The sequence below is a fragment of the Piliocolobus tephrosceles genome, chromosome 20, assembly GCF_002776525.5.
Source record: "Piliocolobus tephrosceles isolate RC106 chromosome 20, ASM277652v3, whole genome shotgun sequence".
Lineage (NCBI taxonomy): Eukaryota > Metazoa > Chordata > Mammalia > Primates > Cercopithecidae > Piliocolobus > Piliocolobus tephrosceles.
The window spans coordinates 34,287,595-34,313,900 of record NC_045453.1 but is presented as its reverse complement, the minus strand read 5'-3'; the positions used below and the strand labels follow the sequence as shown (position 1 = coordinate 34,313,900).

Here is a 26,306-nt window from a genome sequence, read left to right as displayed (position 1 = left end):
ATCCATCCATCCATCCATCCATCTGTCCATTTGTCCATCCATCCATCAATCCATCCATCCATCTGTCCCACCACCCATGCATCCATCCGTCTGTCCATCCATTCACCAATCTGTCCATCCATCCATCCATCCTTCCATCCATCCATCCATTTGTCCATCCATCCATCAATCCATCCATCCATCCTTCCGTCCATCCATCCATTTGTCCATCCATCCATCAATCCATCCAGCCATCTGTCCCTCCGCCCATCCATCCATCCATCCATCCATCCAACCATCTGTCCATTTGTCCGTCCATCCATCCATCTGTCCATCTGTCCACCCACCCATCTGTCTGTACACCCATATGTCCTTCTGTCTGTCCATCTGTCCATCCATCCATCTATTTGTCTATCATCCATCCATCCATCTGTCCATCATCCATCTGTCTGTCCTTCCGTCCGTCCTTCTGTCCGTCCATCTGTCTCTCTGTCTGTCCATCCATTCATCCATCCGTCCATCCATCCATCCATCCATCCATCCATCCATCCATCCATCGTGTTCTGAAAGAGGGATCATCTGTACAAGATTGACCCCTGGGGCTGCATGTTCCTCTAGGGGCTGTCTTCTCTGAGGTCAGCCTTCAATACTAAGCTCAGAAGGACTCCTCTTGTGTGTGATGCAAACTGATCCAGAGGGTGGAAATATGGAGCCTTTCATTAAAAGACACACTGTCCTGGGGGCCTTGCTCAGGACGGGGCATCCCCACCGTGCAGAGTGGATCTGACCATAGACTATGTGGGTCCTGAGAGGGGATGCTTCATAAGAATGGTAGGGCAGGAGTTGGGAGGACCTGCAGTTCCCCCTCCTCCAGGACAGAGGGCAGGGGCTCACCCCAGCTGCCTGTTTCCCTCAGTCCTTCAAGACGTGCTGACTGCACCCCAGGCCAGCCCTTCTTTGAATCCAGGCAAACACCCTCTGTCCCTTCCCTTGCCTCTCCCACTCCAGCTTTTGCTCTGTCACTTGGGAAACTTCAGACTTCATTCTCATGAATTAAATATTTGTATATTTAGATATAACACGTATAACATCATGTACTACCTATCTATGATTAGTCTAAGGGACACACACACTTCAAGGAAATAGGAAAATCCATTTTACAGTGAAATCAGACTTAACATGGAGCTGATGTGACTGACCCCAAGCCCAAGAGAGGCCCCCGAATCCCCATGGCTGCCAGTTCCTTTGTAAGTGAAGCCTGCATTCTGGAGGCAGCAGCCCTCCGGATGAAAACTCTGGCTGGCTCAAGCTGACTGCTTCTGTCTCACTCACACGGGAAGGGCTTGGGCTCTAAGGCAGGAAGGGGAGGGGAAAGGTGGGAAGGGGAGGGGAGGGGGAGGAGGAGAGGCAGGTCCTTCCTGTCCACCACAGCCATGTGGTCTTATTTCATTTTCAGCTCCTATAGAAGGTCCTTCAGTAGCAGCTGGGACTTGCCAGGCTTCTGGAAGCTGGCATAAAATGCAGGGGCAGTGAGGACCCTGTTGCTGCAGAAAGACCTGTGTCAGTTCCTGTACTGGTCCTTCACAGGCGGGTTTTGGGGACAGGGCTTGCCTGTAAAGTGGGGCATCTGCCGTGTGTCTCTGAGCCCTGATCACGTGGCCCATGGAGCTGGGTCCTGCAGTCACTTCCTGTCCTGGTGTCTGGAAACCTATGGCCCAGATACCCTCTGGGCATCAAGGAGAGGCTCACCCAATGTCAAGGCCAGCACTGTCTAGCTTCTGCTCACGGCAAGTCCTTCTGAGCCAATAGCAGCCATGCACCTGAGTGTGCCTGAGGATGCCAGGATCCTCCCGGACATCAAAAGGCTATGGAAGGACCACAGTCCAAATTCCATTTCAGACCACCCCTAAGGGAAACACCACAGAGAACAAATGACCAATGCATCCTCAGAGCCTGTGTTCCTGGAGGAAGAGGCTGGACACGGGCGTGAATAACCCTGCAGGCAGGTTATTCACACAGCCACGCCGGGGATGTAGGGGAGAAACCCCTGTTGGACCCCACCATCCTACACAGGCCTCGCCCCCTCGGAGATGAGCCAGGCAGCAGCTAGGTGTCGGCCACACTCTCTGCATCCCCACACATATGCGGCGAATCTCCCAGCTACAAAACGCACCGCCTCCCTGCAGCCCTGCACCCACATAGACCCACTTAAGTGCCTCCACGCTGACGTTTTCTTAGGAGAAGCTGTCAAACTTCTTAACAGCCACTACACATCCACACGCAACACACTTGGAAGAGGAAGAAAACAGCAGCAACCTCCTGGCGCGGCAGAGAAGGTAATTAGCATTTATTACAGTGGCATCATCACAAGCTGTGGCTCGAGGATCTCACCTCCTGTATTTCCCCGCCTCCGTGCACCCCCGTTGACTTTGGCATCGCTTTCCTCGGGAACTTGAGTTCTGGATCCACAGTCCAACACCGTTGTTAAAAACAAAATTGTCCATCCCATTCCCACACACACCAGGACCCTTTAGAGGGCAGAGCAACGGGTTAAAGAAAGCCACAAAAGTCAATGCTTGGATGCAAAGCAGATGTGCCTTGTCATCTACCTTCTCATTCCCACCCTCAAGAGCAGGGGCTGTGTGGGAGACGCGGCCTCTTGGAAGAAGCAACACGGGTCAAGCTCAAGGCAGCACCAGGGCTGCTGAAGCCCAAAGTGGACATCTGCAGCTGGGCCCTGGTCCCAACCAGGGCACTATTTCCTGTCTGGCCTGGGAAGTGGCTTTTCACTCTTCACCAGCCTCACAAGTAATTCTGGCACCTGAAGATTCTCTTTCTGAATTTTAAGTAAGGCACGTACACACAGGTGTATACAAACAGCCTCTCTTGCTGTACCATAGATTCTGGGTAGCCCAGCTCATTAAAGTAGAATTATGGTCTCAATGCCTTCTCCAGAACCTTCTACAATGCTCCCTGAGTGACAGGCCCAAGATAGTTCTCAATATTTTCCTGCACTTGTTTTAGGCGAGCAGCTCATTTTCCCCAGAACTCCCCATGCGTAACGGTGCCATAGTAACCATTCATGTCATTCCAGCAAGCAATGGGCCACGTAAAACCAGTGCCGAGACAGTGACCAGCCAGTTAAAATCAGGAGTGTTTTACCCAGAAAACCGGCCTTGTACTTTTCGAATGACACCCTCAATTCTGTGATGGTAACACTGCTGAAAATAATAAAAGCGTCCTCAGGAAACATCAGCCGCGCCTCAACTGAAGGCATTCTACAAAACAACGAGCCTGGGCTCTGCAGCAACATCAGTGTTAGGCAGGACAAAGAAAGGCCCAGGAATGTTCCAGACTAAAGAAATGAAAGGGCGTGACAGGAAATGCAATGACTGCTCAGGGATGGCATCTTGATCAGCGGGAGGTCACCGCCTCAAAAACAACCATTTTGGGGGCAGCTGGTAAAACTGGAATATCTAGATTAGATACGAGTCTCATATCATTGATACATTTCCTGAATTTAGTAATTGCATTGTAGTTAAAATATATCCCATTCTTAGGAAATACACCCGGAAGTATCTAGGGGCAAAAGCTGTGATATCCATAACTAATTCCCAAATGATTCAGGGAAAATACTGTATGTGTATTCTGAGATAGATGTGAGCGAGAGAAAGAGGAGACAGAGGGACTACAGCAGACATCGTGTATAGGACCCATGGGAAATAACCAGTGATGAGTCAGCGAGGAAATAACCAGTGATGAGTCAGCAAGGAAATAACCAGTGATGAGTCAGCAAGGAAATAACCAGTGATGAGTCAGCGAGGAAAAGCCGAGACGTCTTTGTCTTATTCTTGCAACTCCTCTAAGTTTACAATTACCTCCAAATAAGAGTTAAAATGAGAATTACAGGAGATGAAAATCAGAGCTAGCATTAATTGAGCACTTACTATGTGCAAGGCAGTGTTCTGGAAACTCCACACCTCTCATCTCAGTTAATCGTCATGGCCACCCCAGAAGGCAAGAGATATGAGGCCCATTTATCAGATGAGAAAATCAAGGTTCAGGGAAAGTCAGTTGCTCACCCACAGCAGGACAAGTGGTGGGGCCAGGATTTGAACCCCGGGGTCTTTGAGGCTCTAGAGAGCACAAACTGGCTTGCTGTCCCCATGACCGATGCAGTCCAGCGGTCCCTCAACTGGGTCACTGATTTCAGATTTCAGGTTTGGGCTTTCATCTGTTGAGTCTTGAGCGAGGACCTACTGTGTGCCAGGCACTGGAAGTGCGCCCTTGACTAAGCAGAAAAGTCGCCAGCCTTTTCTGCTGTCATCGGGGGAGAAAGCAGTGAAGAAAACCCAGGCATGCAATGCAGGTGCGTGAGCTGCAGCCTCCCAGGAAGGAGCGTGGCTGCCAGGAGACAGCATCTCGGAGGGAAGACGACAGCTCAAGCCTAAGGCTGGGAGTCAGGAGAGCACCATTAAAAGGAGGTGTCTGAGCCAAAACCCAAAGGAAACACAGGATGGAGCTGCATGGGGAAGCACGTTCTGGGCAGAAGGAACAGCAAGTGCCAAGGCCCCAAGACTGGAGCGTAGCAGGAAGGTGGGAAGACCAGGAAGAATGCATGAATTTGTTGTGGTATCCTGCAGACATCATCAAAAAGATCCACATGTCTGCCCACATGTGCTAGTCCGTTCCCACGCTGCTAATACATACCTGAGACTGGGTAATTTATAAAGGAAAGAGGTTTAATGCACTCACAGTTCAGCGTGGCTGGGGAGTCCTCAGGAAACTTACAATCGTGGCGGAAGGGGAAGCAAACACATCCTTCTTCACATGGTGGCAGCAAGGAGAATGAGTGTGGAACGAAGAGAAAAAGCCCCTTATAAAACCATCAGATCTTGTGAGAACTTACTATCGTGAGAAGAGCATGGGGAGACCACCCCCATAATTCAATAACCCCTCACCGGGTCCCTCCCACCACATGTGGGGATTATGGGAACTACAATTCAAGGTGAGATTTGGGTGGGGACACAGCCGAACCCTGTCACCGTATCTGCAACACTATATTCTCACAAGAAAGGTTCATGTGTTTTAAAGGGACTCTGCCACGGCTGCCTCTAGACCTTTGCTTTTCTTTCCTTAGGTTTCCGTAAAAAAGTAGTTAACAACAAGCATTAATTCTGTTATTTTGATGTCCTCTATGACTATCTAAAATTTTAAAATATATTTTCTTTTCTTTTTATTAGAGATAGGGTTTCACTGTGTCATCCAGGCTGGAGTGCAGTGGTGCAATCACAGCTCACTATAGCCTTGAACTCCTGGGCTCAAGGGATCTTCCTTCCTCAGGCTCCCAGATAGCTGTGACCACAGGCGTGTCCACCATGCCTGGCTAACTTTTTAATGTATGGGGTCTTGCTGTGTTGCCCAGGCTGGTCTCAAACTTCTAGCCTTGAGCAATCCTCTTGCTTTATTCTCCCAAAGTGTTGGGATTCTGGCATGAGTCACCACACCTGGCCTATTTCCATACGCCTCCAGCTCATTTCCCCTCTGCCCTCCTCCTTCCAGGGGAGGACCCGGCATGGTTTGCAAAAGTCTGTTGATGCTATGGCTAAATGTTTGTGTCCCTGAAGTTCATGCGTTGAGACCTCAGCCCCAAGGTGATGGCGTCAGGAGGTGGAGCTTTTGGAAGGGGACCAGGGTGGAGCCCTCCTGAATGGGGTTAATTACACTATAAAAGAGGCGCCAGAGAGATCCCTCTCCCCTTGCCGTGCCAGGACACAATGAGCGGGCACCAGCTATGAATGAGGAAGCAGGACCTCAGCCCACACTGAATCTGCTGGTCCGCTGACCTTGGACTCTGGCCTCCAGAACTGCGAGAAGTACATTTCTGTTATTTCTAAGCCACCCAGTCTGTCTGCAGCTGTAGCAGCCTAAACAGACAGATAACTGCCGCCGTCCCCACCTAGAAGAGCTTACAAAGGCTGTTCCTGGGGAGCTCAGAGACAGGTGCCCGGCTGCGTGCTGTTGGCTTTCGGAATTTTCTGTGCATTTTAAACATGCCACTTTTAGCAGATACGCTAAACAGTGATTTTCGGATGGCAGCTTGGTGCGATTTGGGGTGACAGGTTGAGTCCCATGCTAACGGACATGGGCATTTGGAACAGAGCTGCTCTCCACCTCACACAGCTCCTCAGTGTCCACAAAGCTCCCGCTCCTCTCATCAGCTCCCCCGAGGCAGGCAAAACCGTCACCGCCGCTGGCAACAGCCGTGTGCTGAAGACACTGGGAGGAAGACACACAGTCCATTCCTGCATGATCTGTAAGCCGCGCGCCACCAGCAGCCTTCTGCACAAACCCAGAACTCCCCGACGTGGTGCAGCCTGGAGAGTTACCGACAAGCGAGCTGTTGAGTGTCTCGGTGACCCTTTCTGCCTGCTCAGTTCTTTGGGCTTTCAATCTTTCCGGCCTTTCAAGCAATGACTGGTAAATTAGAAAGTGATTTAGTGAAGTTTGGGTGAATATGTACCACTGCTAAAGTTTTATGGGCACCCCGTGGGCGCTGACGGGTCCTCGGGGCCACCTTGTCCCGTCCTGCAGGATATCAGAGCGCTGCAGACACAGAGCCCTCCTCTCTCCCCATGTCCACGTGCAGGGCCTGTCAATCTCCATTGAAGGAGACACTTGAAGCAAATGGGGTTAATAAAAATGAGCATTCTACGCTGGCAACCACCGAAACTCTCCGGCTTGTGGTAAATAGGTGGATATTGACTCTGCCAGTTTGTAATTAATTTTTATTCCAACTCTTCATCCTTGGGAGAGCAGCTGAAAAATGGTCCCTAAGAAATAAAAGTGTTTTCCAACCGCTTTCAAAACCTCTGGAAGAACCAAAAGCAACGGAAGGACGAAAAACATTCGGTCCAATGGGCTTTCCGTAAAGAGGTGGCTCATGGTCAGACATGGTGGGAAACAGCAGGACAGCAGAGGAGTCAGCCACGTGGGCCTGGCAAGGGCACAAAGCCCTGGGACTACGCAGGGGTAAAAGAATTGGGTGAGTCTGCCGGGGACGAGAGCAGCCCAGTGATGCCCCAGCAGGAGACTCAGCCCGAGGCACCAGGGAAGCAGAGGACCAGCGACCCACTGGCTGTGGCACTGTGCGCCCAAGAAAGGGCTGGGGCCACTGTCGGTGGCAGGCACTTGATGGGCAACAGGGACAAGGCGAGGGTCCTCTCATCAGGTGGGAGGCCACAGTGTACATGGAGAACCTCATGAGGACGGAGCGGGGGATCCAGAGACCCTTGCCCCAGGCAGCTGAGCACCCCCAGCAGCACCTTGTGACAGTGTCCAGGCAGGGATGGAGCCTCAGCTGGCTCCTGGCAGCAGCCCTCTGCAGGCAGATGCTGTGCCCTACGTGGAAGGAGACTTCTCCTCTGCCAGGGTCTGCTGGAACCTTTCCCTGCATTGTGTATCTTGGCACTGCCTTATTCTGTTCTCAGGGGTGAGCAACCATTTTGGGTAGCGGTCTGTGGCCCCAGCTGCAACTGCATGCAGACATTGTATCACCTGTTTGGGTAATTTATCTACCACCCATGGAGCTTAACCTCTTCATGGCATGGGACCCCATGAGGCTCAGGTGTGCGAGTGGGACATCTAGATGCCAGGGAGGAAATGCCTGAAACAGCCCCGAGGAGGTGGCTGAGCTCTTCCTCACATCCTTTCTAGGGTTGTTACATGGTCTGATCAGGCCTCACAGAGAACAGAAGCAACAATAGCAACTGCATCAAGAGTACCACCACTACCGCCACCACCAAGAGCATCACCACCATCACCACTCCCATCACCAAGAGGATCACCACCATCACCACCCAAGAAGACCACCACCACCACCAACAGTACAACCACCACCACAAACAGCACCACCCCCATCACCAAGAGGACCACCAGCGGCAGCAAAGAAACAAACCCAGCAGCAGTGTGTAGGGTACCCACTGTCCAGCAGGTGCCTGCTTTCCTGTAGTATTTTTTAATCCTCACAAAAACAAGGTGGTAACATGTTCACATTTCAGAGGCTCAGTATGAAAACCAAGTGGCGTGAACGCTGTGGATTTACAACTCCCCATGCACCTGCATTTCCCCCGGGGACCTCCCCGCTACGGGAAGGGCTGCTTGTTTGGGTCCCCGAGGGAGGGCTGCGTCCACTCTCAGACCCACCTTCTATTCCTTCCTGATCCCAGCTCATGCCCACTGGAATTGCAGGGTGGGGTTATCTACATGTGTGACTCTGTTTTTGCATCACTATAAAGAAATATCTGAGGCTGGGTAATTTATAAAGAAAGAGGTTATATTTTGGCTTGCGGTTCTGCAGGCTGTGCAGGATGCATGGTGCTAGCATCTGCTGCTGGTGGGGCCTCAGGAAGCTTCAATCGTGGTGGAGGGTGAAGCCAGAGCATCACATGGTGAGAGCGGGAGCAAGAGGGAGGGGGACGTGCCACAGTCTTTTAAATGACCAGCTCTCCCGTGAGCTCATGAGCGAGAACTTACTCAGCACCCGGGGAAGGCACTAAACCATTCATGAAGGATCCACCCCCATGATCCAATCCCCTCCGCCAGGCCCACTTCCAACACTGGGGATCACATCTCAACGTGAGATCCGGAAGAGACTGGCATCCCGTCCAGATCACACATAAAACCACACATACTGTGCTTCATGGGCAGAGTGGGGTGAACAGTGCCTTCCCCCCAAATTCACGTCCACCAGGAACCTCAGACATGACCTCATTGTGAATAAAGGTCTTTGCAGATGTAACTCAGAGTCTCCAGATGAGGTCGTCCTGGACTTAGGGTAGGCCCTAAACCCAACGACTGGTGTCCTTACAAGAGAAAGGAGAGGGAGATTGAGAGAAACACAAACTCTGTCCTCACAGCAGACTGAGGACAGTGACAACAGAGAGGAGGTGCATTGAGGGATGGACAGAGAAGGGAGAAGTGAACGAGGGAAGGAGAGGGCAGAATTAGTCTCATTTCTGGGTAGGTCGAGAGGCCAATGGAAGGAAGCAGAGCTTTGCCGCCAAGAAGGCAGGTTGAAATCCAGGCCCCACTACTGCACGCATCACCTATTAATACAACAGGTGCGGAACTGTTGCCTGGGTTTCAGCTTCATATCTACCAAGCAGTGAGAATACAACGCACCCCACACCCACTACTGGGCGAAAGGACACAGCTCCGCAGAGCCACACAGAGGGGGCCCAGCAAAGGTGAGCCGTCCCTGTGTTCCCAGTGAGGGGTGCCAGGTACTTCAGCTGGAAGGGAGCTGCATTTGCAGCGTGTGGGGCAGCGTGGTCTGGCGGGGACCCATGGACAATCTGCTGCCTGACAGAGCGACCTGGCCCCAGTTGCTGGACTCCACGGGTAGTGGAAGGAACTATTTCATGGGATGCTGGAGAGGGGGCAGCCCCTGGAGCAGCACCCACCACCCTGCACACCCCTGCTGAGTGTAGATGTGCCGGCCCAAAAGAAAGAGAACAATTAGGACCAATGTTTTCTAAAGGCTGATACCAAGCACCTGAAGTGAGTGAGGGAGAAGGAGGGAGACACGGGCTGGATTCCTGGGCCAGCCGGCTCTCCGCACCCTTGGCACTCTGCAGCTATAAGGGTCCTTCTTCCCAAGGCGTTTCAGGGGGCAGAAACAGAAGCTGATTGCTAACATGGCGAGTGCCTGCTTTGTGAAAACGGCTACTTTCACATTTCTTTCCTGGAGCTGGCAAGAGGACTCCGGAGCTAAGAGCAGAGCTGCCGCTGGGCAGTGCCCAGCCTGGGCTCCCCGCGGGTCCTTGTGTAGACTTCACAGGTCAGGAGAGGTTGCTCTGGGCGGCGCTGGACACGGCTGTGAGCACAGTGCAGAGCCACTGGTGCCCCTGGACCCAGCCGGGTTCCTGGGAGGGCTTTAGTCAGCATCCCTGGGCTGAGATCCCAAGGGGTCCTGCTGCTGCTTCAGGAGCCGTGAAGACTCAGGGACTGGGGTCCCGGCCATCCGATGACAGTGTGCATCTGCAGTGTGTGATAATTCACTGAACCACGATTTACATATAAAGAGGGCTCATTTAACTTTTTAAATTAAAGCTTAAAAGCCCTTAATTAAAATAGTAAATCAGAGAACCATTCCCATGGCAAGGTGGGAGCAGCTGGAACAGACTCCTCTACTGCTCTGTTCAACCACAAGAGGTCTGAGCGGTGGCATCCTGTGGGGACTCTCCCTGCTTTGCAGGCCTGGCAGTCGGGCTGAAGCAGGCCGGTCTGTGCTCAGATCCTGCAGGGGTGCACCAAGTCTGGGCTGTACAAGATGGGTTTGGACCAATCCCCCCAGTTTCCCAGGCAACGACTGTCCTGAAGATGAAAGAAGCTACAAACCGCCTCTCCACACGGAGGTCCCTCTCTCTCCAGCAGCCCCGGGGTCAGGATTTCCAGACCCGGCATTACTGCCATCGTAGTCATGGTCATTGCCCAGAAACGCAGCACATGCAGCCACTGGGGCTCAGAGAAGGGCCAGCTCTTCAGCACAGGAAATGAGCTATAAACCTTTGTGGGTTGTTTTTCTCTTCTTGTCCATGTTCCAAAGCAGGGGTCAGAAATGTTTTCTGCAAAGGGCTAGATAGTAAATATGCTCAATTTGTGGCTAAATTAGTCTCTTGCAACTCTGCCTTCATAGCACAAAAGCAGAATAGGATGCCAACAAACAGGCATGGCTGAGTTCCAATAAAACTTTATTTGTAAAAACAGGCTGCAGGCCAGGTTGGGCTCACGGGCCGCAGTCTACCCCTACTGGCACCCACTGGGATAAAGGCGGAAACCCACCTGCCATTGTGTTTTCTATGGGACTCTCCTAAAGCGTCATTCCTTTTGTAAGTGCACTGGACACACACAGGCTACTCCGAGGAGATGGGAAGAGGGACGGCCCCGGGCTTCCAGCCCTGGCTTGGCCTGCACCTGCCTGTGGCTGGGACTGCTCGTGTTCTAGCTTCTCATCTGTGAAATGGGGATGAAGACTGTGCTTCCCCTTAGGGCTGTGGTGAAAACACATGGGCCAGGCCCTGTGGTGCTCCTGGCAAGGCCTCTGGCTCGGTTCCCTTCCTACAGGAGTGGGTTGTGCGGTCACCAGATGCAGAGGATGTGAACAGAGGCGATACTGGATTCCCCACATTTACCATAACGGCAAAAAGAGATAATTCTGAATTCCTGAGTCTGTGCACCCAGGTCTTGGGGGTGGTGGGGTGGGGGCAGCTATGTGGAGAGCATGGTGACAGGTGATTCCTGGAGTGCTTGGGCACTTCAGAGGCTTTGCCTGTGGGTAGGGACAGGGGTCTGGGGCATAACCAATGGCCTGATCACCAAGATCACAAAACTGTATCCCCTGCCTGGTCATCTGCTCATCTCGGTACAAATGGCTGGTCACAGGGGTGACCCCCGGCCTGCCCCGCCCACTCAGGCTAGGAGAGTAAGACGCTGGCTGGTTCCATGTCCGCTGGCTGCAGGGCCCAGTACGGATGTCCAGAGCTCCTGCTGCGAAGGCCAGGACTATCCCTGGATGGACAGAGGGCCCCCAGGCTGAGATCCGGGCTCCTTCCAGAACATTGCCTTCATGGCGAGGTGGTCACCGGGACCTGGGGATGGCTCACGTTCCTGGGAGTTAAGCCCAGCTGGGTAGCATTCCAAGGCCTCTGTGGACTCCTGCACTCAGCCCTTCCTTGCCAGAGCCCCGCGGGTGAGGCTGCTGTGACCTTAGTCTTCCACATGATGGCGATGGAATGCAGGGTGGGGTGAGTAACCCTTTAGGGAGCTTTGATGTTTCAAATGAGCTTAAATCAACGCAAAACTCCTCAAACACAATGGTTGCAAGTCACATGCCCAGAAGAATATTTGCTAGGTTTGGATCTTCAGAGTTTGAGGTTTTACATTTAGACATCAGGCAATAAACAAACTTGCACATGTACCCCCGAAATTTAAAAAGTCACGTGCTCATTAAAGCTGCTACCCGGGCCTTGATAAAAGCGGGGAGCACCCGCAGGTGAGGGGAGTTGCTGTCAGTGATGCTGACGACATGGGTTCCCAGGGTTTTCTGCCACAGGGGGTCTTCCTTTGTCTCCACCAACCAGACAAGCAGAGCAAACAAGCGACTCTGAAGTTCGCATGGCAGGGTCGATCTCCTCTATGCCCACATTGCTGGAACTCAGGCTACCTAATGCCTGATGGCAGAATAGGTTGGATGCCGATGGACGGAGGGTGCACGGTTCAGACGTGGTGCTCTGAGGTTTGCAGTGCATGCAGCCAAGGGCACTCTTCTAGGAGGGCCAGGTCAGCTGGTGTGCACCGCACTGGCAAGCAAGAGGCCCCGGGAAGCTAGTGGCATGGCCAGGTGGGACATGCAGGGAGAAAGAAGAATCTGGCTGGGTGTGGTGGCTCACACCTATAATCCCAGCACTTTGGGAGGCCGAGGTGGGTGGATCACTTGAGGTCAGGAGTTCGAGACCAGCTTGGCCAACAGGGTTAGACCTTGTCTCTACTGAAAATACAAAAATTAATCAGGTGTAGCAGCACACGCCTGTAGTCCCAGCTACTCGGGAGGCTGAGGCTGGGAGGTTGAACCTGGGAGGTTGCAGTGAGCTGGGATTACACCGTTGCACTCTAGCCTGGGCCACACACAGAGTGAGACTCTGTGTCAAAATAATAATAATAATAATAATAATAATAATAATAATAATAATAATAAAAGAAAGAAAAGGAGACTCTAACTGGGTGATCTTTAACTGCTGGATCAGACCAGTGAAACTGCCTCCCTCCCAACGGTGCGCCATCTCTTGCAGGTGGCTCCCGGAGGTCCTCACCTTCAGTCCGGCCCCAGTGATGGCCATCGGCATTCCAACAAGCAGCAGTACTTTTAAACAATTTTTTCCTTTTTTTTTTTTTAAGATGAAGTCTCACTCTGTCACCCAGGCTGGAGTGCAGTGGCATAATCTTGGCTTACTGAAACCTCTGTTTCCCAGGTTCGAGCAATTCTCCTGCCTCAGCCTCCTGAGAAGCTGAGATTATAAGCATAAGCCACCATACCCAGCTAATTTTTTGTATTTTTAGTAGAGACAGGGTTTCACCACATTGGCCTGGCTGGTCTCGAACTCCTGACCTCATGCTCTGCCCACCTCGGCCTCCCAAAGTGTTGAGATTACAGGTGTGAGCCACTGTGCCCAGCCCAGCAGTGCTTTTGTTTCCCTGTCAGGTTTCTCCCAGGTCTGCCTGACAGGAAGGAAATAATTTAGTCTTTAAAGCCACTTAGCACAGCTGGTGATTCATCAGTGAGGGATCGCGAAGCTGGGGCCAGCTGGCAGGCAGCAAAGCCATCCAGCGGCCCCACGGCGCTCGCCATGGGGACCACGGCATGCTGGCCACGCAAGAGGTGAGACCTTCTCAGGAGGCTGCTGTGTGTGTTGCAGGGACATTTTGGTAAATGCAGGCAATGACTTCTTGTTACTACAATGAGTACCGACATGTGTCAAGGGAAGTGGGCAAAGACGGGGCGCATGGGATGCTATTCGTGGTTCTCCTGGGACCATTTTCTTGTGCTCTTGTGACGGAGCCTGCAGGGTTTCTCAAAACATGATCACTACCATGACCTTCATTCTTTTGTCTGACATGCATTTGCTGAGTGTCTCCTGCACTGTGTGAGGCAATACTGGTGAGATGGGGGCAGGTCCAGAGGCTGCAAGCCAGTGTGGGCTCTGGGGATGGCCAGGTAGCCCCAGAGAGCTACAAAATCCTCTTCTATCCTCTTCACATTAGAAATGAGGTAAAGGATTTAAGAAGTTACCCATACTTTTGCCACTGAAAAGAATTTCTTCATGGGTACTGATGGCATTGAGCATGAGTAAGGGGGATGGAAATGGGACTTGGGGGGCAGGTGCCACTAACATGAGGATTTTGAAAGGATGGTCCTAGATTTGGGAACAACTCTGCCCAGGGACAGGGTTCTTGGTGTGAATGCCTGAGTATTCTCTATCTTGGACATAGATAAGAACAGTGTCATCTTAGACCAAAAACCACCCAGCAGCTACATGGGGTGGAAGAGATACCCCTTCATTATTAACCAATAATCACAGTTTGCCCAAGTCTGATATTATCACATTAATAATGTATTCAGAATTCAATGAAAATGAGTCAGTAAAATGAGTCCACCAAAACTCTAGCTTGAAAACATAACTGTTCTCATTCCAACTGGCAATTTCAGCACAAACCCTAACCTACTACAAGAAGCATTTTATTGTCACAGCTTGAAATTTGCTTTGAATTACCTTGATAATACTACGGCCATTCATCCAGCAACGGCGCACCACACAGCTAATGGATCTCAGAGGCCTAATTCCTAAAACCTAGCACTGCGGCATTATCATGTAACTAGAATTAGTGATGCTCCACCAGCACACAACGGCCCGAGTTTGTCTTTGAGTGATTAAAATGCAGGTAGCTGCACGTTCATGCCCTTAACGAGCCTTCTCAAGAGCGGCTCCGTGGTTACCTCTCCCCCCAAAATCCAAGCATATCCCCAAAGTGTGGCCATTCCACTAAAATGATGTGATTTGGAAACAAGAATGTAAAAGAGTGGCATTTTCACTGGTGAGTTTTATCTCTTCTCATTCCTCTAAGCTATCCAAACAACAGCTATCACAAGAAGAAACTCAATTAATCTACACCAGAAGTCTGCAGTGAGCAGATCAAGGTCCTGGAGGGCATAAAATTTTCTTCCCACTCAAAGGCAACCGTGGAATAGAATTGGCTTTTGCCTGTTCTTGTGTGGTCTTAGTGAAAGTCACACAGACCTAAGAGTCCCTTGGATCAGCCAACGGTCGGCAAACTCTGGCTCTCGGCTGCAGGGGACCTGCCGCCGGGTTGTGTGAATATTTCTGCAGAAGGACAGCCTCTTCCATTGCTTGGGTGTTGCCTACAGCTGCTTTTGTGCTACAATGGCAGTGTGTTGTCATTGGGACAGAGGCTGCTTGGTGATGCCGCCTAAAATATGCACTCCTTGGCCCTTTAGAGAAAAGACTCCTGTCTTCAATCACAGAACTTGTCCACTCCAGAGTTAATCCCGACCTTTTTAATATTAGCTTATGGCTTGCAGGACACCTGCTCACCCATGAACACAACACCCACACACCCAAGAGGAAGGCTAAAACTTCAAAGCATTCTCCCCGACTCATCAAGGGATGACCTTACATTTGGAAAGCCCCAGAGAGAAGCTTTTCTTTCGATTAAATTGAAAATCCATCTCCAGTGACATTTCTATTCATCAGGCCCCAAACTGAGGCAGGGACCAGCCCTGGTGGGAGAAGGATGGTGGTGCCCCATGTGTTCTTGGGGTTGTCGCCCAGAGGACGGGCCGACCACAGCTCTCCAGCCTTTCATCCTCCTTGTCTGACAGCGGCTGTGCAGAGAAGAGCCACTGGCCACCTGCCTCGGGGCAGAGCACCAAGGTGGGGGCACCAAGACTGGGGGACCTCCATTGGGGGCACTGGAGAAGCAGGCGGGTTTGCATGGGTGGCCTCTAGAAAGCATGATTTTGATGCATAAGTTGCAGACTGCATGTCATCAGGTGGGATGCTGTGAAAATGGGAATTTTGGACCAGGGAGTCTTTGCCGTGTGATGGCCAAGAGGCTCCCTTGTTCCATTTGTTCCCAATTGTGGCTCAGTTAAGAAAACACTCAAGCTTCTGATTGGCCTCTCATTGTTTCTCTTAAAAGATCCTTCTGCTGTTTAATAACAGTCTGTGTACAGAACACCCAGATATACCGTGGTGATTATAACACAGTTCCTCTGCCTGGAGGACTGTGTCATCCCCGTCTCCATCCCTGCCCCCTGGAGCCTCTCTCTCCATGACTTCCTTCTTCTGAATCATAAAAAGGCCTGAGAGATTCTCCACTATGTTCTGAATTCTGGTGACACACAGTGGGAATTCACAAGAGGACAACGCCTACATCTGCCCAGCTCATCCTGGCCCTGGGTGGATAGATTTTCTAGAACAGATCTCAACTCTGAAAACGCCAATGCCCAAATGCACATTCCTGTTGCCAAAGTTCAAGGCATCCCTGGCAAACTTCTGTGGTCACGGCTGCTCTGACTGAGAAAGGCAGGAGAACGCCTGTGTCTCCCACATGGGTGGGTACACCGAGGCGAGCGCACTGTGGGATGCACTCGAGCAGAGAGAGGGCGGCTCTGAGCCACAGGGTGGTACATACACAATGTGCTGTCTTTCTTTAACACCATTTTTAATGTATAATCAATCTTTATGGGCTGTCCCCATAGGGAAGGCATAATGGAATCACATTGTCACACGACTGCAAACCGTGTGAATCCTGTTAAAAACGGGATTGTATCATGTTTCCTGGAGCAATACTGATGATTCCTTAAGGTAGGTATGAATTGTTTCTAAAAATGAACATTCTGTGTGATTTAAATAAACTTAGTATGATAAAGAAATGTGCTCTGCTACTCTAATGAGCCCCTAACTCACCACATGGGTCCAATTCATTCCAAACAGAATTGCTATTTATGTGGAGTTGTTGAATAAAGGGTGTGATTTTGTGATTCATCACATCAAATCCGTTTTAGTCGCTGCACAAATGGCTGCAGAGGTGAACATAACCAGAAAGACAGACAGGGACTGCTTTTCCCCCAGGTGTGGGGCATCATCATCATCCTGGCAAATGGACTGGGCTGGAGAGTGAGGGAGATACTGGGAGGACGAGACCTGTCTTCAGAGGGTCCTGCTTCAGGTAGCAGGACAGCCCTGCATATCCTGCAAAAGGTCACCGTGGTGGGTCCCTCCCAGTTCCATGCACCACACTTAATTGTGAGGTGAGAAAGCAAGGCTGATGCCAGCAGGCCCCACTGTCCTTACTGCTTCACCCCACATCCTCACCAAAATTAAAGATAAATATATCTTCACTCTTAAAATGATCTCTGCACACACTCATAGAAACCACTCACCAGGAGGCTGCCTGGGTCTCAGAAACAAGCAAATGAAGCAGCAGCTACAACTTGTATTATAAGGGCAACCCCACGCATGTGCCCTGTGTACATGCATATGTTCACATGCACACACAAACACACACACATACACACACATGTGCACACATGGTCCATACTGGAAGAGCACCTCCATGAGCAGACATCATATACAGATACACACACATATGCTCATACATGCACACAGGCGCGCACACACACAGGCAATACTGGGAGGGCACCTTCATATATATTTGCCAGGTAAACACATTTGCACACCTAAATACATGCACAAGAATGCATGCACACACATGAGCACACATGTACATGTCTGTGCACATACATGTAACATGTGAGCTTACTCTTAGACACACACATACAAATATGTGAACTCATACATGCACAAATAAACTTACTCTCGCACAATACATATGCATACATGTGCATGTGTGAAAACATGTTCACACCATACACACATGTACATATATGTTCATGCATGTACACGTACATGTGTGTACACACAGGAACGCCCCACAACAGATCCACAGTGTTTCTCCTGCTTTGCCAGCTGACCCGCCCGCTGCGGGCTCAGCACTGGCTGCAGCTCCCAGGCAGCCGCTTTGAGAGTTTGTGGTGACCTGTTGTCAGCCTGGCTGGGTTTCCGCAACAAACCCCAATTCCATGGCTGGGGCCCTCTCCAGACTGCTGAGCCCTATATGGAAAGGCTCCTTATGGCTCTCCCAGCACTCAGTGCACTCTGATGTACATGTGACTTTGAACAATTAACTTTAAGAGAAAATAGGGCTTGGACTCTTGGGTCCTGGTTGGTGGCGACATAATGTTTTGAGGGCAGCCATATGGCTCTGAGTCTTTGCCCACCAGAGCCTGTGCCTCCTCCACTGCCTCCTGCCTCACCCACATCACAGAAGCAATTCACCTTTCATCAGCTGAGAGCCCAATTCGCTTACTGGAGCTGGGAGTCCAAGGACAATGTGAACCAGAAGGAAATGGAAATCAAGGCTCTGATCCTAACAAAACCACTTAAGAACAACAGAAAGAAATAGACCTGGTGCTGTGCAAATATATCATATCTCTGTCTTCAAATGAAACCCTCTATAGAAGATTCCTGAAACAGAAAGCAGAGCCAGGCCAGGCTGTCCTGGCCGATGGGGTGGGGGAGAACCTGCCCCTGCCCTGGGGAGTCCTGCTGTGAACCATGGGTGCTCCTCAGAGCAGATGGAAATCACTGACCAGCTCCTAGGACAGAGACCTGGCCCCTGCAGGCAAAGAGCTCACCACAATGCTGTGAATTATTAGCTGCATCTGAGGCTCACCTTGAAGCTCACAGTTCTGGAGTCATGACTCATTTTGGAGGGAACTTGCCTCCTGGCTGTCCATATGTGATGCACATATCTACCGAGTGAGATCCAGCAACAACACAGCTTTGGGAAACTCATGGGACAGGGGATAGGGAGATAGAATTGGAAAAAGTTACAGTTCCCAGTAGAATAATTAAAATGGAAAAGACGGATACTCTCAAGTGCTGGCAAGACTGTGGAGCAACCGAGATGCTCATGCAATGATGGTGGGATAGTACCTGTGCCACCATTTGGAAATCTACTACACTGCATCTATAAAGCAGGGTGCAGGCATTTCCCATAACCCAACAATTGGACCTGCAAGAGAGATGCATACACATGCTCATCCAAAGACATGCACAGGGATATCCACACACCTTTATCTGCAATAGCCCCAAATGGAAACAACTCAAAGGCTGGTTTTTACTCTTTGTGAAATCGAGATATACTTCACATACTGTAAATCCATGCATTTAGGTGTATAATTCAGTGTTTTTTAGTAGAGTCACAAGGTTGTACAACCATCTTCACTTTTAATCCAGTACATTTTCATCACCCCAAAAGAAACCCTACACCCATTAGTGGTCTCTGTCCATTTTCCCCTTCTCCTTATCCTCTGGAAACCAATAAGATACTTTCTGTTTCTATGGATTTGCCTATTCTGGGGATTTAAGATGAATGGAATCATACAGTACATGGGTTTGTGTCTGCCTTCATTCACTTGGCATAATGTTTCCAAGACTTATCTACGTTGTAGCTTGCATACGGACTTCATTCCTTTATATGGCTGAATATTCCACTGTCTGGATGCACCACCTTTGTTATCTACTCTTCAGGTGATGGACATTTGAGGTGTTTCCACTTTTTGACTACTAGGAAGGGTACCACTGTAAATATCCATGTACAAATTATTGTGTGGACACACTATCTTGGGCAGATCCCTAGGAATGAAATACTAATGCTAACATTTTAAAAAACTTTTTGAGGAGCTGACAAGTTATTTGTTTGTTTTTGTTTTTTACAGTGGCTGCACCATTTTACATTCCCACCAGTAATGCATGAGGGTTCCAATGTCTCCACATCCTTATCAAGACTTGTTATTGTCTTTTTAATTACAGCCATCCTAGTGTGTGTGTACTCTCACTGTCTTTTCCTGTTTTTCTTTCATTTTTTTTTTGTTTTTGAGATGGAGTCTCGCTCTGTCACACAGGCTGGAGTGCTGTGGCATGATCTTGGCTCACTGCAACCTTCACCTCCCATGTTCAAGTGATTCTCCTCCCTCAGCCTCCTGAGTAGCTGGGATTACAGGCGTGTGCTACCACGCCCAGCTAATTTTTGTGATTTTAGTAAAGATGGGGTTTCACTATATTGGCCAGGCTAGTCTCAAACTCCTGACCTTAGGTGATCCACCCACCTCGGACTCCCAGAGTGCTGGGATTACAGGTGTTGAGTCACTGTGCTTGGCCTCTCACTGTTGTTTTGATTTGCATTTCCCTACTTACTAATGACGTTACATAGATTTTATGTGTTTATTGGACATTCATATGTCTTCTTTGGAAAAAATATCTATTCAAGACTTGCTCATTTGAAATTGAGTTATTTGTAGTTTTTATTAAGTTGTAAGAGTTCTTTATATATTCTTGATACTAGACTCTTATATATACAATTAACAAATATTTTCTGTCATAGTATGAATTGCCTTTTCACTTTTTTGATGATATCCTTTAAAACACAGATATTTTTAATTGTGAGGAAGTCCACTTTGTTTATTTATTTATTTTTTCTTGCTTGCATTTTAGGAGTCATATCTAAGAAATCACTGCCTAATCCAAGGTCACAAAGATTTACACTTACGTTTTCTTCTAAGAGTTTTATAGTTTTAGGTCTTACATTTTGGTGTTTGATCCATTTTGAGTTAATTTTTGTATATGCTGTGAGGTAGGGGTCCAACTTCGTTCTTTGCATGCAGCTGTCAAGTTGTTCCAGCACAATTTGTTGAAAAGGCTGTCTTTTCCCCATTGAATGGTTTTGGCACCTTTGTCAAAAAATCAACTGACCATGGAAGTATGGGTTCACTTCTAGACTCTTAATTCACTTCAATTGGTCTATATGTCTATCTTTATGCCAATACCATGCTGTCTTGATCACAGTAGCTTTCTAGTAAATTTTGGAATCAGGGTCGGGAAGATTCTTCAGAGTAGTGTGTTTTCATCTGCAACAGGACACTATTGTGCAGATGGGAATGAATGGACGACACTCCCACCAGTTAGATGAATCTCACAAGCATAAGGGTGGGTGGAGGAAGTCATGTGGTTCCCTGCATAGGAAGTTCCCCAGTGGCAAAGGTTCTCTGAGCTGTGAGAGGCCAGGAGAGTGGCCGCCCCTGGGATGGGAAGAGGGCAATTGAATGAGACAGATGAGGGGCTTTGGATACTGCGGGAAGTTCTGTTCCTTTATCTGGGTGTTGGTTACACATTGGACTCATTTTATGAAAATCCAGTGAGCAGTACACCAGTGATTTGTGAAATTTTCTGTATGACTTTATACTCCAATAAAATTTACCACATAAAAGAACAAGACCAAGTTGAGTGACCAAGGCAGAGACAAGACAGTGAGGAGAAGGCATCACTTACTCATCCGACACATCATCTAGCTGTTATATATGCTATGGACTGAAACACACAAAATAACAACTACATATTTATTAGCCACTGATTATTGAATGCCCATGACGTGCGACGTGCAAATCTAAGTGCTTCACAGACATCTTTCATTATACATTTATCAATCCCCGGGAGAAGGCCTATTACTTGCCTTTTGCATTTGAGGAAACTGAATTTAAAGATTGAAGTGGTTTGTTCTAAATCACAAGACTAATGGGTGGCAGAGTTGGGATTTCAACCAACCGTCCGACTGACCGACTGAAGAACTCACTGCTCCCACTCTCCCCATCAGCTGCAAGAGGAGATTCTGTGCGCACTGTGTGGCCCGCACACATCTGGCCAAGTGACTGCCTTCTGTTCAATGATTCCGCTCCTGCTCAGCCCTGCCTGCCCCTGGGTACTGCAGGCTCTGGGAGTGTTGCTGTTCCATCTTCCACCAGGAGGCCAGGTCCTAATCCAGAAGGCAACACAGGAGCACAGATACCACCACGCGGCTCTCTGCACTGCAAGGAGCCCAAAGAAGAGGAGGGCTCCGGTGCAGGGATGTGGCATCCAAGAAGGGCCTCCGGTGGATGTGGAAGGAAGGTCTAGGGGTCCCCTAGGATGTGAACTGTCAGGGAGGAGGACAGAGGTCGTCCCCCATGAGAAGGATGAACACAAAGGCAGGGTCCTGCAGATATACTGGAGGGGTGGGTAGATGCGGTGGGACCAGTTACAGGGAGCCCTGGAAGCTGGCAGAGGGAAGAGATTTCCCATGGTGCCAAGTGGAGACTCAGGGAGGCTTCCCAATGGCCTGAGAGGGGAAGCAAAGGAGGCAGTGGCTGAGAGCAGCCAGGGAGACCAGGGAGGCAGGCTAGGGAGGCCAGGGAGGCTGGCTAGGGAGGTCAGGGAGGCTGGAGCAGGGAGGCCAGGACAAGGAGGCCAGGGCTGCAGTGAGTGGAGGGGAGGATGGGTGCCAGTGGGGAGGAAGGCCTTCTCCAAGGAGTGGCCAGGCCTCCAGGACCGGCTGGCACCTTCACTGGGGGTGGTGGGAGCTGACCACAAGCACAGGAAGAGCCCATTCTGTGCAGCAAACCTGCTGCCCCAGTCCTGGGCTGTTCCGCAGTCCTGGTATCCTCTTTGTCATTTGGGGAACATTTCCCATGCACCAAGTGCTCATGTATCTGGACTCTGAGAACCACGAAGGCAGCACCTCTATCTAACTCTGCAATCTCAGCATCTCTGACACTGCCTGGCCCCCGGCGGTGCCCATACTATCCTGGAGGTTCTGCTGTTTCATCTCCTAGCACATACCCCATGTCCTTTCCCGGAATGGATGGGGGGATAAAGAGGCTGCCAGCCCGCGTGTACACACATCCACGGAACACGCGAGGAGCGTCCGGACTGAAAAGTTTGTCCGCAAAGCAAAGCGAACTATTGCCAGACCTCGGCCTTAGCATCCTGCCCCCCAAACCTCCTTTGAAGACTTTTAGTAATTTTTAAAAAGACACGCCCAGGGCCGAGCACAGTGGCTCAAGCCTGTAATCCCAGCACTTTGGGGATCTGCCCAGACGGGCAGATCACAAGGTCAGGAGATCAAGACCATCCTGGCTAACATGATAAAACCCCATCTCTACTAAAAAAATACAAAAATCTAGCCGGACGTGGTGGCAGGTGCCTGTAGTCCCAGCTACTCTGGAGGCTGAGGCAGGAGAATGGCGTGAACTCGGGAGGTGGAGTTTGCAGTGAGCTGAGATCCAGCCACTGCACTCCAGCCTGGGCGACAGAGTGAGACTGCGTCTCAAAAAAAAAAAAAAAAAAAAAAGACACGCCTAGTTTAGCACTATTGCTTTGGATCTGGTTCTTGAACAGACACCAGCAGGATGGTGTGGGTCTGAAGAGCCTTTGTAGGCTCCTTCTCAGCCACGAAAGGCTCCAGGCCATTCCTCATCAGGCGTTTGGGATGATGAGAGGGGGTGATATGGGAGGGGGTGAGGTGCCCCGTTCCTTACTCATGTCTACGCCCATGAAACTCCAACCACTTTAACCAGCGACTGTCACTGCGTATTTCATGCCAGTTGCTATTGGTTCAACCTTGGGGTCAGAAGGACCGTTTCTCAAGACTGCAGGAAAAGGACTTCTCATTGTAACATTAAGAAGCAGGGAATGACATTGCTGTTCATCTTCTGAGGTGAGACACGTCTGCGAAGGGGAGATGTGGCAAGACACAGAATGACACTGCTTAAATAACGTCTGCGTGCCCCTGTGGAGCCCCCATTCCCTCCGTCCCGACGGAGGCTTCCACCAGCCTCTCCCCCTGAGACCCGAAGCCATTTGTAGTTTTATATAACAAGATACATGGCTTGCACTCTCTGAAGGCTTCAGCTCTGTAATCTTCCTAATTCAATTCCCTGAACGAGCCATCTTTATCCACTAGTTTTTAATGATAATGTTCCAATCACCTGCCAATTCTTGTAATATTCCTGCTCTTCCTGTCTCCATCTACTCATCTGTGACATTTCTTTTTAGAAGAATAACCGTCACGGTGTACCTGTTAACTGTTCTTTAAAACCTTCCAAGGTTGCGCTGTGCCATCCGACACTCCTAATTTCTCACTCTTCTCTTTGAATTACCTAAAAACGGGTGCTTTTAGAGGCAATTTAGTTGCTACACCCTGAGAATTTAAGTTTCTGTAAACATGTTTTAATTTTTTAATTACATTTTAAGCCACTAAAATGCAACCAATCTGAATCAAATCTTGGCCCCAAGAATTCTGCTTGATAGTTCCATATTAAATTTTAAAACATTCGAGGGCTGTAACGGGGGGGGAACTGATCTCAACATCTGAAACAAACACACCACTGCTCTCCTTCTCCTCTTCGTGCTCTGTTTGCCTTCTCTTCTCAGAGTGACCCTGGCTCCTTACTTCCAAGTCAGAAGGCAGACAAGTAGGGCCCTTTTCCCTCCTTCCACCTGCCCGCCCCAGCCTCAGCCTAGAGTCCTCCCAGCTCCCCTTGGTCCAGTTCTGAATTGCCTGGTGTCTTAGAGTGAAATCACTCCTCTGCTCATAATCGTACAGGGTTTTGGGCATTTCTCCCACTACGTACCCATGCACCTCTTATATTGTTTTCTAACTTTAAAGGGGCCCTGGGGACTGGGCCTGACTGGACCTCCAGCTCCACTCTCCAGCATGGGGCACTGGAGTAGGACTGGGCCCAGACACGGACTAGGAGCCCCGTCCTGAGGGTCTGATGCTGCAGTGAGGAGCCAGGAAGAATCACAGGAAGCAAAGGCCTCCCTCCCCTCAAGGCGAAGGGCATGTGTTACTTCAATTTTATTTATTTTGCACGTTTATCTAAAGTTTACTCCATGCCAGCAGACTGTTTGACATAGATGTGCACACACGGATACAGTCGCTCTACCAGCCTCAGCCCCATGCAATGCCACTTTACACACACACACGGATACAGTCACTCTACCAGCCCCACGCAGCGCTGCTTTACACACACACGGATACAGTCGCTCTACCAGCCTCAGCCCCATGCAGTGCCGCTTTACACACATGGATACAGTCGCTCTACCGGCCCCATGCAGTGCTGCTTTACACACACACATGGATACAGTTGCTCTACCGGCCCCATGCAGTGCTGCTTTACATACACACACGGATACAGTCGCTCTACCAGCCCCACGCAGTGCTGCTTTACACACACATGGATACAGTCATTCTACCGGCCCCATGCAGTGCCGCTTTACACACACACACACAGATACAGTCGCTCTACCGGCCCCAAGAAGCGCCACTTTACACACACACATGGATATAGTCGCTCTACCAAAGCCCCATGCAGTGCCGCTTTACACACACACGGATACAGTCGCTCTACCAGCCCCACGCAGTGCCGCTTTACACACACATGGATACAGTCATTCTACCGGCCCCATGCAGTGCCGCTTTACACACACACACAGATATAGTTGCTCTACTGGCCCCATGCAGTGCCACTTTACACATACATGCATATATGTGCAGGCACGCACACTTGTCCATGCATGGGAAACGATTTCAGATGCTCAAGTGAATGCCTACGTGGCACAGGCCACGCGTAGAAAGGCAGCCTCGGGTGGGAAAAGGCTGCTCCTGCTCTGTCTGCAGGGGCAGGAGCTCAGGAACATTCTGACTTCAAAGGTTCCTTGTGTCATCATTGGCCAAGCAGTGTGAAAGCACTGGGAGAGGTCAGGCTTGTATTTGGCAGTATCCCTCACCCCCACCCCAGGGTCAACCGTGGCAGGAGACGCACTACAGAGAATCACAGGCCAGAGCAGAAAGTGCTCTGGGGCTAACTGAGCATAGGAGAGTCGGAATCCAATAAAAGTTGCTTACACTTGGGGGTCTTGGGGAATTTGATGGACTCAGTGATAGAGTGTGTGGCCCACTATGGGAAGTGAGGACACCATCAACGTGGAAAGGATGTAGAAGGGAGGGAGGTAGTGATCTGTTGGTTTCCTAAGTCACCTTTACCCAGCAGCATCCTAAGAGGCACTGCCCATCACTGCTGTCTGCTTTCTGAGCTACCACCTGTCCTGGAGTGTGGGCACTGAGGTTGAAGAAGAGATGCCTGCCCCCAAAACTACCTCTGCATCCCTGGGACAGCCCCCCAGTCAATCAGCGGCTCACTAAAGGATGCCCCGGGGGTACTGTGTTGGTGCCCAGCCAGCCCAATCCTGCCTACATTCCCAGTCAGATTCCTAACCTTCTGAAAGGAAAGTTGCCCTGGGTCCTCCTGGTTAGTTTCTCCTCTATGTATCAATCTTTCAGACCAAGGCCAGCTCATCACATTCAAACCTGGATCTCCAGGTAGCACGTAAATCACACACCAGCCCTGTTCTCTCATTTCGTATCTGCTTGTCTATTGTAGAAGAGAGGGAAACACACACATCCCTCCCTACCTTGATTTCTGGGCACAAAATTGCCTGAGAAACATTAAGGACCTCAGAGCAGTTGAGTTAAGCAAGTGCTTACGGTGAGGCCTTTAGAAAATGTTGCAAATCACTGGACTGCACTGATCCTAGAAGCACTGAGTCCCTAGAATGTTTCTGACACAACGTGTGGGCATCTAACACACACACACGCGCCTGTGTGCACGCACACCTCACCCCCACACCCACATGCGTACCACACACGCACATATATACACACTCCACACACACACCTCTGCACACATGCACTCAAGCGCACACACACATCACACACACATGCAACACATACCATATCCACATACCCCC

General features: G+C 50.1%; 1 protein-coding gene across 1 annotated transcript in view; it reads right to left on the bottom strand.

Annotated features, from left to right (window-relative positions):
* Window positions 1-26,306, bottom strand: part of CDH4 (cadherin 4) — a 432,089-nt gene that overhangs the window by 358,304 nt on the left and 47,479 nt on the right. The gene's annotated exons all lie outside the window — the stretch shown is intronic.